Source organism: Thalassophryne amazonica, chromosome 1 (assembly GCF_902500255.1).
Source record: "Thalassophryne amazonica chromosome 1, fThaAma1.1, whole genome shotgun sequence".
NCBI classification, from domain to species: Eukaryota; Metazoa; Chordata; class Actinopteri; order Batrachoidiformes; family Batrachoididae; genus Thalassophryne; species Thalassophryne amazonica.
Window position 1 is genome coordinate 159,892,366 of NC_047103.1, and position 13,642 is coordinate 159,906,007.

Genomic DNA, 13,642 nt, shown 5'->3' on the forward strand with positions numbered 1-13,642 from the left:
CTCTCTCTCTCTCTCTCTCTCTCTCTCTCTGTGTTTCTGCATCAGATGAACAATAGGAAACTGCTGATGCTCTATTCGTTGTAAACAGACTGCGTCCAGATGTATCCACCAGCTTCCAACTTACTGGTTTTTCCACTTCTCATTTTTTCCTCTTTCTTTAAATTTGGATGTTTAACTGCCGTATCAAGCACGTCATTTTGTTTCATGTAACGTAAGTATAGTAGTCGTGACAAATGCAACCATTTTACCTGAGTTATGGCTCTTGATTAACAAAACTACACTCAATCAGTTTCATGCTTGGGTGCCTGCATTCTGAAATCAACTCCTCTCACACTTTTACATGGAATTTCATGTAACTTGGTGTAAATCCTTGTTATAGGTTTATAATGTGCATTTTGTAATATTGTACAAGATTGACACATTTTGGCAGAGTTATGGCCCTTGATTAACAAACCTAGGAGTTGGTACCTGCATTCTGAAATCAACTCCTCACATATTTAGGATGAATTTTGTGAAAATTGGTACCAGTCCTTGAAATATTATCAGAATGTAGCAAGCACTTGTACCAAAGCAGCATTTGCTAATGGGGGATATTGTGCTCTCAGCGGACTCTTGTTTTTCTTGAACAAACTATTTTACATATCAACCCAGCAGTACTACACATGGTAAATAGTCCCTATAAATGATACTTCAAGTATTATGGTATATTATACAGAAAAACTAATCTGCCATTGGATAAACAGCAGAGCAACAATATGAGGGTTTTAGGACACACTGATTGTCGTGTGGACACTTTGCAGAATGATCGACGACTCCATCCAGTTTATTTTGGAATGAAATTCACATGGGGTATTGACTGTGTCTCTGCGGACAGCACGTTATTGTGTTGCCTGTAATGAGAGCTGCCTGGCTTTTGCTGCTACTGCGGCTGGGCCTGTTTGTTTAGGTGCTGCTCTTCTATTTCCATACATGTGCATGTGTTTGGAAGCCACTATTTGTTCAGCTTCATCTGCTTTCTCAAGGTTGGCTTATCGCAGCCAGGAGACATGTATAATAGTGGCGTACGAGTGTTTGCCTCAGGGGAAGAGAATCTAGAGCAAACACACGTGTCCTCTTATACCCAGGTGGAGTTGTTGAATATATGGATTTACGTGATGCCGCGCCATAGTTTATGCAAAAATGATACTTAAAACAGTTGTACCCAAACTTTTTTTTCATGAGCAATGCGTGTTCATTTTTTGGCAGCAGGTTTAAATATGTTCTTCTCTGTAAATGGTTTGACCCCTGAGTCATATGTCAACACTTACAACCACAGCAATGTGTTCCCTCCATCATTTAGTACAAGTACAGTTTGCCCCATCAACGATGCATGACTTCTGGATTAAAAATCCAAAGGTCAAAGACCTTACTGGATGTCTAAATCCAAAAAAGATTTTTATAAAACGGACTCAAAGGTAGCCAGACATTTTAGACTGTCACCCTGTAAGAAGGAGCGGTATGGGTGAAATCATAACAATAGACACAAAAATTTGTCAAACATTTTTGCAAACTATATTGATCAAATGTACCACATAGATAAATGAAAATCAAATGTGTACAGTAGAAAAGAAATCCTGAACCTTCAGTTTTTCAAGGCTCTCTGTTTCTTTGTAAATCATTTTACACTAAGGATAGACTGATATGTACTAGATTTGGGGAACTGGTTTGTTTGTTTTTCTGAAGTATAAGTTGTAGTTTTTCTGTATTATCAGCTCTTGAATTTAGGGTTTTTGTGCATTGTTGTAGTGTGCTTTTTATTGGCATTTATTCTTTTCTTATTGAAGTTGATTTTGTTTTGTAGTTTGATCCCTGGGAAAGCCCTATTTAAATAATAGTAATAATAATAAGAAGAAGAAGAAGAAGAAGAAGAAAGCAAAAGAACAAGTCATAAGGACTTCCAAAACTAGTAAAAAACAAAACAAAAAAACAAGTAGTTTTAATAGTTTTGACTGGTTTATGGCAAAAAGAAACCTCAACTTGTGATCGCCATTTTTTTTTAACCATCTAAAGGTACATGGCTATAGGCATGAGACATTTCTGCTCAGTGGTACTCAGGCAGTCTGAGTGGCTGTAATGGAACCCAGTAGCAAGGACCATCTATGTGCAAAGTTTTGCCAGAACCCTTGTTATACTTTTTGAGATAACTTTGACCCAACAAAAACAGACAAGGGCATATACACAATATCTGTGATCTTTTGTTGATTGGGTTCATTGGATGCCTCTTAGAAAAATCACATTTGATTGCACATCTGGCTGTTTATCAAGGTAGGGATTGTGAAATATTAACAGAAATTTTTTTTTTTTTTTTTTAAAGGCTGAAGTGTCTTTGTGTGTTGATGTACAGTAACAATGTAGTGTTGCTGTCACTCGTGTCTAGTGTACGTGTTGACATGGTCTGAAACCACTGGGGACACATTAGTTAAAAGGAGAATAAGGATGGGGCAATCTACCAAAAACTCTTTAACAGGGTAAACAGAGAGGGAGCGAGAGAGACCCGTAGTGCAAACAAAAGCCCAGCCCATCAGTGAGCATCAAGCTGCTCTGATAATGTCTCTCTCTCTCTCGTTCTCTCTCTAGTTCTGTCTAAAAAAGAAAGGGATAAAGGGCCTTTTCTTTTCTCCGCATGCCAGGCAGCTCCCACTGGCCTCTCTGTTGACACAACCACCACAATGGGAGCTAAAGGCTTCCCAATGCCGCCCATTATGAGTCTAACCCTGAGTCCAGTTGCTGTGCTGCAGGGTTATCCAGTGCAGGCCAGCCGGCGTTGGCCAAAGCCCGCTTCAATATTAGCCTGGATATATAAGACTAGCCCCCCCTGCCCCCTGCTGCATTGTTCAGCGTTATTCTGCTCCCACAATGGGACATCACACTTTGGAAGTAATTTTCAAAAAGGGAAGCCAATCAAAAATAATGGCACTTATTGTTTCTCTTTTGACACACATTGCTGAGCGGCCTGCCCCTCCCTCTCTATGGTTTTCTCTGCCTCTGTAGCCCTAAACCAGGGGTTCATTCGCATCTATTATATGAGCAAATTAAATAAAAACCCAGTATGGGTCGAAGGGGAGAGGAGAGCCGCACTAGCTGACGGCAGTGGCATTGGAGAGAGCCGGTGATGTTGGGAGAGCCTGAGGAACAGATGTATGGGGCAGCAAAAGCAGGAGGGAGAAGCAACCATGCCTAGTTTCGATGAAGCACTGTCCTCATCCTGAAGATGGGACAGTTCAGGATAATCTGTTTCTGCTAACTACCAAGTTTGGCCATTTTGATGGTATAGTTCTGGAAACCGTGTTACTTCATGATTCACATCCATTTTTATTTGCCAACATCAACTGCCCCATCCTGTCTCTTACAGAAATCCAAAAACTGGGGGGAAAAATGGAGATGGATAAATGTGGAGTTTTCACCAATATGGACCTGGATCCCTGAAAATACACAGGTATGTAGCTGCTTCTGAAGGAGAGAGCACTCTTTGATCCATGAGCACTGGTTTTAGTCAAGTGGTACTCTGCTTTTAAAAAGGATTTATGGTGTTCCTTTTCATTTGTAATGATCACACAAATAATGGATTGAATGCATTCATTGTAAATCTGATGAAGCAGTCTGATGACTGACCAGGATGTGGTAAGGAAACCACGTGGTCCCATTTAGTTGCGTGACCTTGTTTGACTTGGAATGTGTGTTGCCTTAAAAAAAATGCTTTGTTGGCAAGTTTGAAGGATGTCAGAATCTGTCTGAATGTGCCATGATGATTTAAATGCTTTTTCGGAATCATTTAGGCTTTCTTTGGCTTCAGTCTTCTGAAAAGATCTAGAAGTTGAAGCTGACGTCAGGTAAATTATCATTTGCTCAGGATGCCAGATGAAACCCGGATAGACTCTACTAGTTTGTTTCTTCTTGTTTCACAAGAAGTGAACTGGATTAAAGTAGACTGTGGCACCAGAAGGAGATGTTTCATCTCAGACATTTTAATAATAATAATAATTTACTCTCATTGTACATTCATACAGTGAAATTCCCTCTGCATTGAACCCATCCTAATTACAGTTAGACACAATCAAATCACTAGGAGCAGTGGGCAGCCACAGTCCGGTGCCCAGGGGCCAACTCCAGATGTGGAGACTCTGCATTTTTTTTTTTTTTTTTGTGTGTGTGTGTGAGGAAATTGGAGCACCTGACGAAAACCATCAGACACATGGAGAACATGCAAACTCCACACAGAAAGGGCAGATCGAAGTTATACTCCGCATGCACACTGAGTTTTTTGTCTTTTCTGCATTCTGCTGCAAGGAATTGCTTTTATTTTTACACACCACAAACAGAGACTGTGGCGGAAGACATCAAATGCAATACAGTTTTCACACATGGTAATGACAATATGACACTTAACTAAACTGACTAAACCAATTGAACTACAAAAACACAATAAATCAATAATCAAATCAAATCAATTTTATTTATATAGCGCCAAATCACAACAAACAGTTGCCCCAAGGCGCTTTATATTGCAAGGCAAAGCCATACAATAATTACGGAAAAACCCCAACGGTCAAAATGACCCCCTGTGAGCAAGCACTTGGCGACAGTGGGAAGGAAAAACTCCCTTTTAACAGGAAGAAACCTCCAGCAGAACCAGGCTCAGGGAGGGGCAGTCTTCTGCTGGGACTGGTTGGGGCTGAGGGAGAGAATCAGGAAAAAGACATGCTGTGGAGGGGAGCAGAGATCAATCACTAATGATTAAATGCAGAGTGGTGCATACAGAGCAAAAAGAGAAAGAAACACACAGTGCATCATGGGAACCCCCCAGCAGTCTAAGTCTATAGCAGCATAACTAAGGGATGGTTCAGGGTCACCTGATCCAGCCCTAACTATAAGCTTTAGCAAAAAGGAAAGTTTTAAGCCTAATCTTAAAAGTAGAGAGGGTGTCTGTCTCCCTGATCTGAATTGGGAGCTGGTTCCAGAGAAGAGGAGCCTGAAAGCTGAAGGCTCTGCCTTCCCATTCTACTCTTAAAAACCCTAGGAACTACAAGTAAGCCTGCAGTCTGAGAGCGAAGCGCTCTATTGGGGTGATATGGTACTATGAGGTCCCTAAGATAAGATGGGACCTGATTATTCAAAACCTTATAAGTAAGAAGAAGAATTTTAATTCTATTCTAGAATTAACAGGAAGCCAATGAAGAGAAGCCAATATGGGTGAAATATGCTCTCTCCTTCTAGTCCCTGTCAGTACTCTAGCTGCAGCATTTTGAATTAACTGAAGGCTTTTCAGGGAACTTTTAGGACAACCTGATAATAATGAATTACAATAGTCCAGCCTAGAGGAAATAAATGCATGAATTAGTTTTTCAGCATCACTCTGAGACAAGACCTTTCTAATTTTAGAGATATTGCGCAAATGCTAAAAAGCAGTCCTACATATTTGTTTAATATGCGCATTGAAGGACATATCCTGATCAAAAATGACTCCAAGATTTCTCACAGTATTACTCGAGGTCAGGGTAATGCCATCCAGAGTAAGGATCTGGTTAGACACCATGTTTCTAAGATTTGTGGGGCCAAGTGCAATAACCAGTTTTATCTGAGTTTAAAAGCAGGAAATTAGAGGTCATCCATGTCTTTATGTCTGTAAGTAACAATAACACTAGCAACACTCTTAAACTAACATGAACCACAATATTTCAAACCCCAAACAACCATGGTGCATTGCAGCGCAATGTCCATTGTTAACTGTTGTTAGCTAATATCACTAATTTCTCCAAAAATATTAGTCTTATCAACTTTCCATTTTCACAGTGTTCATCCTTGACCAAAATACATAAGCATACCAAACAGCAAATGTCAGCTCTCCCCAGTTTCTCTGTGATTGAAGCTATACACATGCACGTACATGAAGAGAGGCCACTTGGCTATTATAGTAGAATAACTTGTGACAGTGTAGTCATAGCATGAAGTGACGTAACTGATAACTTGGCAGTATGGGTCCACCGAACTAGCTCTTTTTGAGCAGATGTGTAAGGTTGAACCTCTTGAGACATCTGGCATCTCCCATACTGGTATTCTTGTAGTTGATCTTCAGATCAGCTGTGAACCTCCAGACTGAACTTATTTTAAGACGGTGCTTGCTGTCTCTGTCTGGAAGGTAAATGATAACTGTCTGGATTGCACCAGCTACAGGAGTATTGCACTACAAGGTAACGTCCTTACAAAGACCATTTTTAGCAGCATCCAGTGCAGGCTGTTTGCTGCTCAACAACTAGAGAAGTCTAGTTTCAACCTCAAAATCAGCCATTGAATGCATCCTAATTCATTACTCTTTGAATGGAGTTTTGGCAGGGCTTTTCTGTAGCCCATGCTGATTTTTGCACAAGCTTCAACTTGAGCAACCAAGCTGTGATGTGAAGCAGATGTCTGTAACTCCACCCAAACAAACTCTGGTGTCCATTCTAGCCCCTAGTCTGTTCAATGATTGCGTGAACTGAAAGTTGGAAAGGGCCATGTTTCTTCTGGAAGGAAAGGATTGCTAATCTTGACTTTGTAGATGCTGTGGTCCTCGTATGATCAGTGGACATTGTGGATGAAGTGCTTGAGAAGATGAGTGAAGAGTTGAAGTGAAGTCTATATCTTGGACCTGATCCAGGCTTTCAGTGGCTACCTGGTCTCTGGCATTACCATTGTGTCTGTTTGTGGGAACAAGACAATTCACTTATGTTACTGGTGACAGTCATATCTTCAGAACCTTGGACTATGAAGTTGAGATGTCTGGCAAGAGCTTATGGACTTATGAAGTTCTGGGACTGGGGTTTGTGGTGCTGCCAGGGCTTTTGTGGAAGGACAAAGGGCTTATGGTATGTTATTAAATCTGGATTCTAAAACAATAATTGGATGTTTTTGGTACTAGGGCTCTGTACGAGTAGAGATTCTATTGGTCCTTGTTTCACCTTGTAGAAGGCATGAATGACGCTGATTATGTGTATCATCATGAATAGGCTTCCATGTGGCACATTTTTTTAAGAATACTTGCAGAGGTCCCTAATTGCTGAGGAACATTAAAAAATGGACCCAGCCCATAGGGACACACATGTAACATCTGACTCAGTCAGACTGACTCAGATGTTATTTTCAGGAGATAAAGATATACTGCAGGTGTGCCTGGTGGTCATCAGTCATGACTCAGAACATTTCTGTGGGATGGTGAACAGAATTGCTAGCAGCAGCAGTGCGTACTCTTAATTTGACTTGACCTGGCTCAAGTGTTACAGTGAAGAGTAGAAAATGATAAACGAATTGATAAATGAATGGATGAGAAAGTTACCTTGTAAACATTTTTTTCAAGAAATGCTTGAGTCAGTTTCATTTATTTAGATAGTTACTGAGATTTGTGTATTTGTGTGTATCCACCTAGACTTCCAATATATGTTTGTTGTATAATGTTGAACAGCTGCCCAGACAGTAATTTTATGAAATATATCTTAACTTTGGGTATTTGTCGATGGTGACTAACAGTTCTAAGAAACAGTAGCCCTATGTTGTCAAGCTCGTAGTCCCATTGATTACACTAGACCATTAAAAATAATTTTTTGTTGAGATTTCCATGTTGAATCGCCCAGTTTCTCAGCAAAAGCAAACTTGCATTAAGGTCTTAAAGAAATGGGGAAATAAAGGATTTGGGAACAAGCTAGAAGGGAACAAAGAGTAGATGGGTATAAGAGGAGAGGAACAGAAACAGAGAAGAAGGAAAGAGAAGAAAAGGTTGTCAGAGGAAGGGTGGAAAGGGCAGGTGGAGAAGAGCATCTCCTAAGGGTCTTTGAAAGCAGCAGGCCCTGGCTGCAAGCATGACCCCATTTAGGATGGGCGAGAGATGTACAAAGGAACAGTGAAGAAAGAGACGGAGCAAGTCCTTATCCGTGCACTCAAAGGTCCTCTGCAGGATGTCCTCATTTTTCCTCGATTCAGCCCCCAGCACCGCCACCTCCACCATTAACCGTAGCAGGAAAAAATGAGGAGGGAAAAAGCCTCATTTAGGATGAATGGAAATAAGAGAAACCCCATCCTCCTCCTCAGGGGAGCCTTGAATCAAAACTTTCCCTCAGCAGGATGGAGAGAAATGTCAGCAAGAAGGAAAGGTTTAGTGTCTTTTATCACTTTGTGTATTAATTAATACCGTGCATCCGGAATGTATTCACAGCGCTTAACTTTTTCCACATTTTGTTATGCTACAGCCTTATTCCAAAATGGTTGAAGTTCATTGTTTTTCCTCATAGTTCTACACACAATACCCCATAATGATAATGTGAAAAAGTTTGGGGTTTTTTATATAGATTTTTGTGAATTTATTAAAAATAAAAAAAAGTAAGAAATCACATCGACATAAGTATTCAGAGCCTTTGCCATGAAGCTAAAAAAATTGAGCTCAGTTGCATCCTGTTTCCACTGATCATCCTTGATGTTTCTACAGCTTAATTGGAGTCCACCTGGGATTAATTCAACTGATGGGACATGATTTGGAAAGGCACACACCTGTCTACATATAAGGTCCCACAGTTGACAGTGAATGTCAGAGCACAAACCAAGCATGAAGTCAAAGGAACTGTCTGCAGACCTCGAAGATAGGATTGTCTCAAGGAACAAATCTGGGGAAGGGTACAGAAACATTTCTGCTGCTTTGAAAGTCCCCATGAGCACAGTGACCTCTATCATCCATAAATGGAGGAAGTTTGGATCCACCAGGACTCTTCCTAGAGCTGGCCACCTGTCTAAACTGAGCAATTGGGGGAGAAGGGCCTTAGTCAGGGAGGTGACCAAGAACCCGATGGTCACTCTGTCAGAGCTCCAGCTTTCCTCTGTGGTGAGAGGAGAACCTTCCAGAAGGACAACCAGCTCTGCAGTAATCCACCAATCAGGCCTGTATGGTAGAGTGGCCAGACGAAAGCCACTCCTTAGTAAAATATACATGGCAGCCCACCTGGAGTTTAAACAAAAGGCACCTGAAGGACTCTCAGACCATGAGAAATAAAATTCTCTGGTCTGATAAGACAAAGATTGAATTCTTTGGTGTGAATGCCAGACATCATGTTTGGAGGAAACCAGGCACCATCCCTACAGTGAAGCACAGTGGTGGCAGCATCATGCTGTGGGGATGTTTTTTAGTGGCAGGAACTGGGAGACTAGACAGGATGGAGAGAAAGATGAACATAGCAATGTACAGAGACATCCTGGATGAAACCCTGCTCCAGAGCGCTCTTGACCTCAGATTGGGGCGACTGTTCATCTTGCAGCAGGACAATGACCCTAAGCACACGGCCAAGATATCAAAGCAGTGGCTTCAGGACAACTCTGTGAATGTCCTTGAGTGGCCCAGCCAGAGTCCAGACCTGAATCCAGCTGAACATCTCTGGAGAGATCTGAAAATGTCTGTGCACCGACGCTCCCCATCCAACCTGATGGAGCTTGAATGGTGCTGCAAAGAGGAATGGGCAGAACTGCCCAAAGATAGATGCACCAAGTTTGTGGCATCATATTCAAGAAGACTTGAGGCTGTAAATGCTGCCAAAGGTGCATCAACACAGTATTGAGCAAAGGCTGTGTTATGTACATGTGATTTCTTATTTTTCTTCTTCTTCTTATTATTATTAATAATAAATTTTCAAAAAAAATCACTAAAACCTTCTCTTATGTTGTCACTATGAGGTGTTTGAAATAGAATTTTGAGGGAACAAATTGATGTACTCCATTTTAGAATAAAGTTGTAACATAAAATGTGTAAAAAGTGAAGTGCTGTATGTGCATGTAACCAACACATCTGACCTTTTCTGCCTTTATTGGACATTGCAGCTTGAACTGAAAATTGATCAAACTAGCATTAAGTTCGACTGTACAGCATATGATTGCGCAGTGCACGTATGAACCTGCTTCAGAAACTCGAAATCCATAAATATAACAAACTAATTTCATTATCACCAATTCAAAAACTATTTTTTCTTTTTTATTACTGGATTTCTGAATGATAAAGTTCCTAAATTTTGACTTTGAACTCACATTTGTTTTGAACAGCTTTAAATGATCAAAGAATCCAAATCTGCAAACTGAATTTCAATGGTGCAACATTATCTTATTTTGTTACCCATTTTACTTAAGGTATTTGGTACTTTACTTTTTAAACATGCTATATGTTTGTTTTGTTTTTGTTTTTTTCCTGTCACTAGATGTCAACCTAGCACAACTTTTCAGGACATAAACAAAGCTTCCCTCTTCGGCCACTTCAGCTCTCTATGTTGGAAAAACGTGTGGGTCATAATCGAACATCACTCCTTGGTTAGACTCTGGATGTTTTTTCTGTAAAGTTACTACTGTCTGAGGTCTTGGAGAAAAAAGTACTGCTGTCTCTTCATGTTATATCGGGTTCATTTTACCCAAGGGTATAATAATAAAAAGAATCTTGAATCTTCTCCGTAAGCAATGGCACAACGGTGCTGTGCCATCATGTTGGGTCTTAGCGCCATCATGCAGCTTTCCAAATTTAGGGTGTTCCCTCTCTGTTTTCCCAGGTAATTATTTATTTTTTCACATTTTGCGAGTTTCACAGCTTTCCCAAGCTGTAAGTGCCGACACTCGGTAAAATCCTGTCACTGAAGGGCTGCATGTGCACATGAATGCAGTCTGTGGAAAAAACTGAGCTGTGGAATGCACCTTTTCCAGAAAAGCCCCATTAATAAATCCACTGTGCATCCTGTTGATGAATAGATGAAAACACTGATTAAATCTGATAAGAATCGGCCAGATAAAGGCATATTTTTGAATAGTTAAACGTTAATCACTTAAAATGTGCGTTCTTTCAATTTGTCTGCGTTCTTTCAATTTGTCTGTGAGTTGAAGATCAGCCAGTAGATCAATACACAGCGCAGTGTTTTTAAAAAATACACGAACATGCTTTAAACGAACACAAACTCGCTTTAAATGTGCACAAAGTCTCTTTACCGTCTCTCTGGCTGTTTGATAGCTCAGACTCGATAAGAACAGCCAGCAAACTGTCTTTCTCTTAAAAGGCTTTATTTTACTCTGTGTGCACTTTTGTAATGTTCTTGCTTCTGCTGCTACACTGATTAGCTCCTTGCACCGGTTATGCACATGAGCTTCTCCATTTTTCAATGGGAGCATTACAGTGCCACATACAGGCCTGGTGTATATACTACAGCAGTGGCCGTGTATTTTCCTGAAAAAGACAATGAAAAAGATTGTATCTATTTTTGTGTGGTCAAAGCCTTACTTTGTAATTTTAGTTCAGATGTAAAGTTGCAGCTGCAGCAGTCCCCCCCCCCCCAAGCCTGACATGTAAACCTGCTCTAAATTTCTGGGGAGAGACCTGTTTAAAAACAGGGGAGGGGCAGTGGTTTCACAGGGCAGAACTTAGACTAAATGTGCACCCAGTGGTGGGCACAGTTCCGCTAATCTGCTAACCGCTAATTATCGAAGCTAATGTTTTCGTTATCGGAGTAGCTTTTCAGATAACTTTGAAAACCATCATCGGACCATCCATCCATCCACCTATCTTCTACCGCTTAGTCCAATTAAGGGTCGCGGGGGGCTGGAGCCTATCCCAGCAGTCATAGGAAACACTATATTACATATTATTATATTTATATATTGTATTATTAATTGACTGATCAGCAGTGGTTACAGCAGGTACACATTTAAAATGGGCGGGGCGGGAGATCTCCAGGAGCAGGGTTGGTGGCCCTGGTCTAGATCTTACACTTGCATATCACTTTGCAGAGAAATATGATTTAGTGTGATATAAAAAAACAGAACACTGTTGGTGAGTAAATGTACTTTAACAGCTGTGTTTGCATTAAGGTTGGACTAATACTGATTGTGTGTGTGTGTGTGTGTGTGTGTGTGTGTGTGTGTGTGTGTGTGTGTGTGTGTGTGTGTGTGTGTGTGTGTGTGTGTGTGTGTGTGTGTGTGTGTGTGTGTGTGTGAGAGAGAGAGAGAGAGATGCTGGTCCCTCAGAGGGACTATCATTGCTGGTAATCCTCTTCATGGTCCACTAATCTGTTTTCATCAGGGTCAATACCTCCCCCCCCCTCCCCTTCACCCCTTACTTTCACATCTGTCTTCCTCACATGTCTCAATTTCCTCCCTTTCTTCCTTCTTTGGGAGGATTCATCATTCCTTATTCTTCCCTCCTCCTTTTAACTTCTCCCTTTATTAATAGTAATCTTATTCCATGGAGAATCAAAGAATTCATCTTTATCTGCTGGTCTACTTGAACATCACACGTCCAAAGATGAGCTAATCCTATTCTTCCCCCTTTTCCTCCTCATGTCCTTCCTCATTTATTCACCTTTTTTTCTCCATTTCCAACTATTTTGACCCAAAGGAAATGCTTAAAATACCACAGACTGTTTTTGAGCCATAAGACATCAATGTAAAGTTAAATGCAGTCCTTGTCAGAATTAATGGCACCCCTAAATTTTAAATTATGTTCACAAATAACTGCAAATGAACCAATTTAGTGTAATGAAAATATTTAACAAAATGTCCAAGGTTACTGAACACCAACAAATGCTTTCATGCAAGTAAATAAATAAGTAAAAATACATTTATAGACAACTTTGATTAATTTGTATTAAATCATCACATTTACAGCCAGTTTCCTTGAGAATATTATGTCTGACATTGACATCAGTCGTTCAGAAATCCAAAGGGTACAGTACTGTATGTAAAATCTGTCTTTTATAGGCAGAAAGACACAGGGGGAACGATTGAGGTTAAAGATTTCAATCCATAAATATAATGTACAAAATATAGGATGTTTGGCGCAGCTCCTTGTGGCATCAGTAGGGTGAGGGTCACGTTCTCAGATCGGTGGGGTGGAGGAGGGAGCATCCATGACTGTGCACCCCAGTAAGGAGAGGTGAGTTATGACATAACCTGTGCATCTCCTGTTGGTTAAGCGCTAAAGGTTGAAAGGTGTCCACTGTTTCCTCTTAGAGACCGCCATAATGAATAACTGATAACTAAATGATACATATGAAATCTGCATCTTCCTGGCTGAATTGCTGCTTGTGCTGCATGTCTCAAATACTGAGTCAATGTATAAGAAGGAGACTAGTGAGGGAAGTAACCAAGACACTCAGACAGCTCTAAAGGAGATACAGGCTTCTGTAGCAGTGACTGTTATTGATTTGTTTTTGCATCACCAGTTATAAAGCTTCATGGTGGAGCGTCTCCCCAAGATGATTTTTTTACAAAAGTAACATGAAATTTCTGCTATACTTTGCAAGAAGGCGCAAAGGAGCCTAGATGTCATCTCTTTTCTTGCGTTAAAAGCCTTCAATGCTCCATTCTACTATGAAGCTGCTGGTGTTGAGTGTCTTGGTGGCTTCCCTCACGAGTTTTCTTGCAGAATGACTCGGTTTTGAGAACTGCCTAGTTCAGAGTTGTCATACAGCATTGTATTGTCTGTATTTGTTAAAGATTGACGTAAATTAAGCCCAAGGCCATTCATTGACGAGGAAATTTTCATTTGTCCAAAGAAAACTGGTTCCCGCCATGAAATGTGTTACATTTTCATGATGCGGAGTTTTTTTTCTTATTTTACTATTTC

General features: G+C 40.6%; 1 long non-coding RNA gene across 1 annotated transcript in view; it reads left to right on the top strand.

The window, feature by feature from the left end:
* Nucleotides 1–3,104: 3,104 nt before the first annotated feature.
* Nucleotides 3,105–13,642, top strand: part of LOC117516794 — a 134,777-nt gene continuing 124,239 nt past the window's right edge. Inside the window, exon 1 of the long non-coding RNA XR_004562546.1 lies at nucleotides 3,105–3,475. This is a non-coding gene — a long non-coding RNA (uncharacterized LOC117516794). The remainder of the gene's footprint in view (nucleotides 3,476–13,642) is intronic.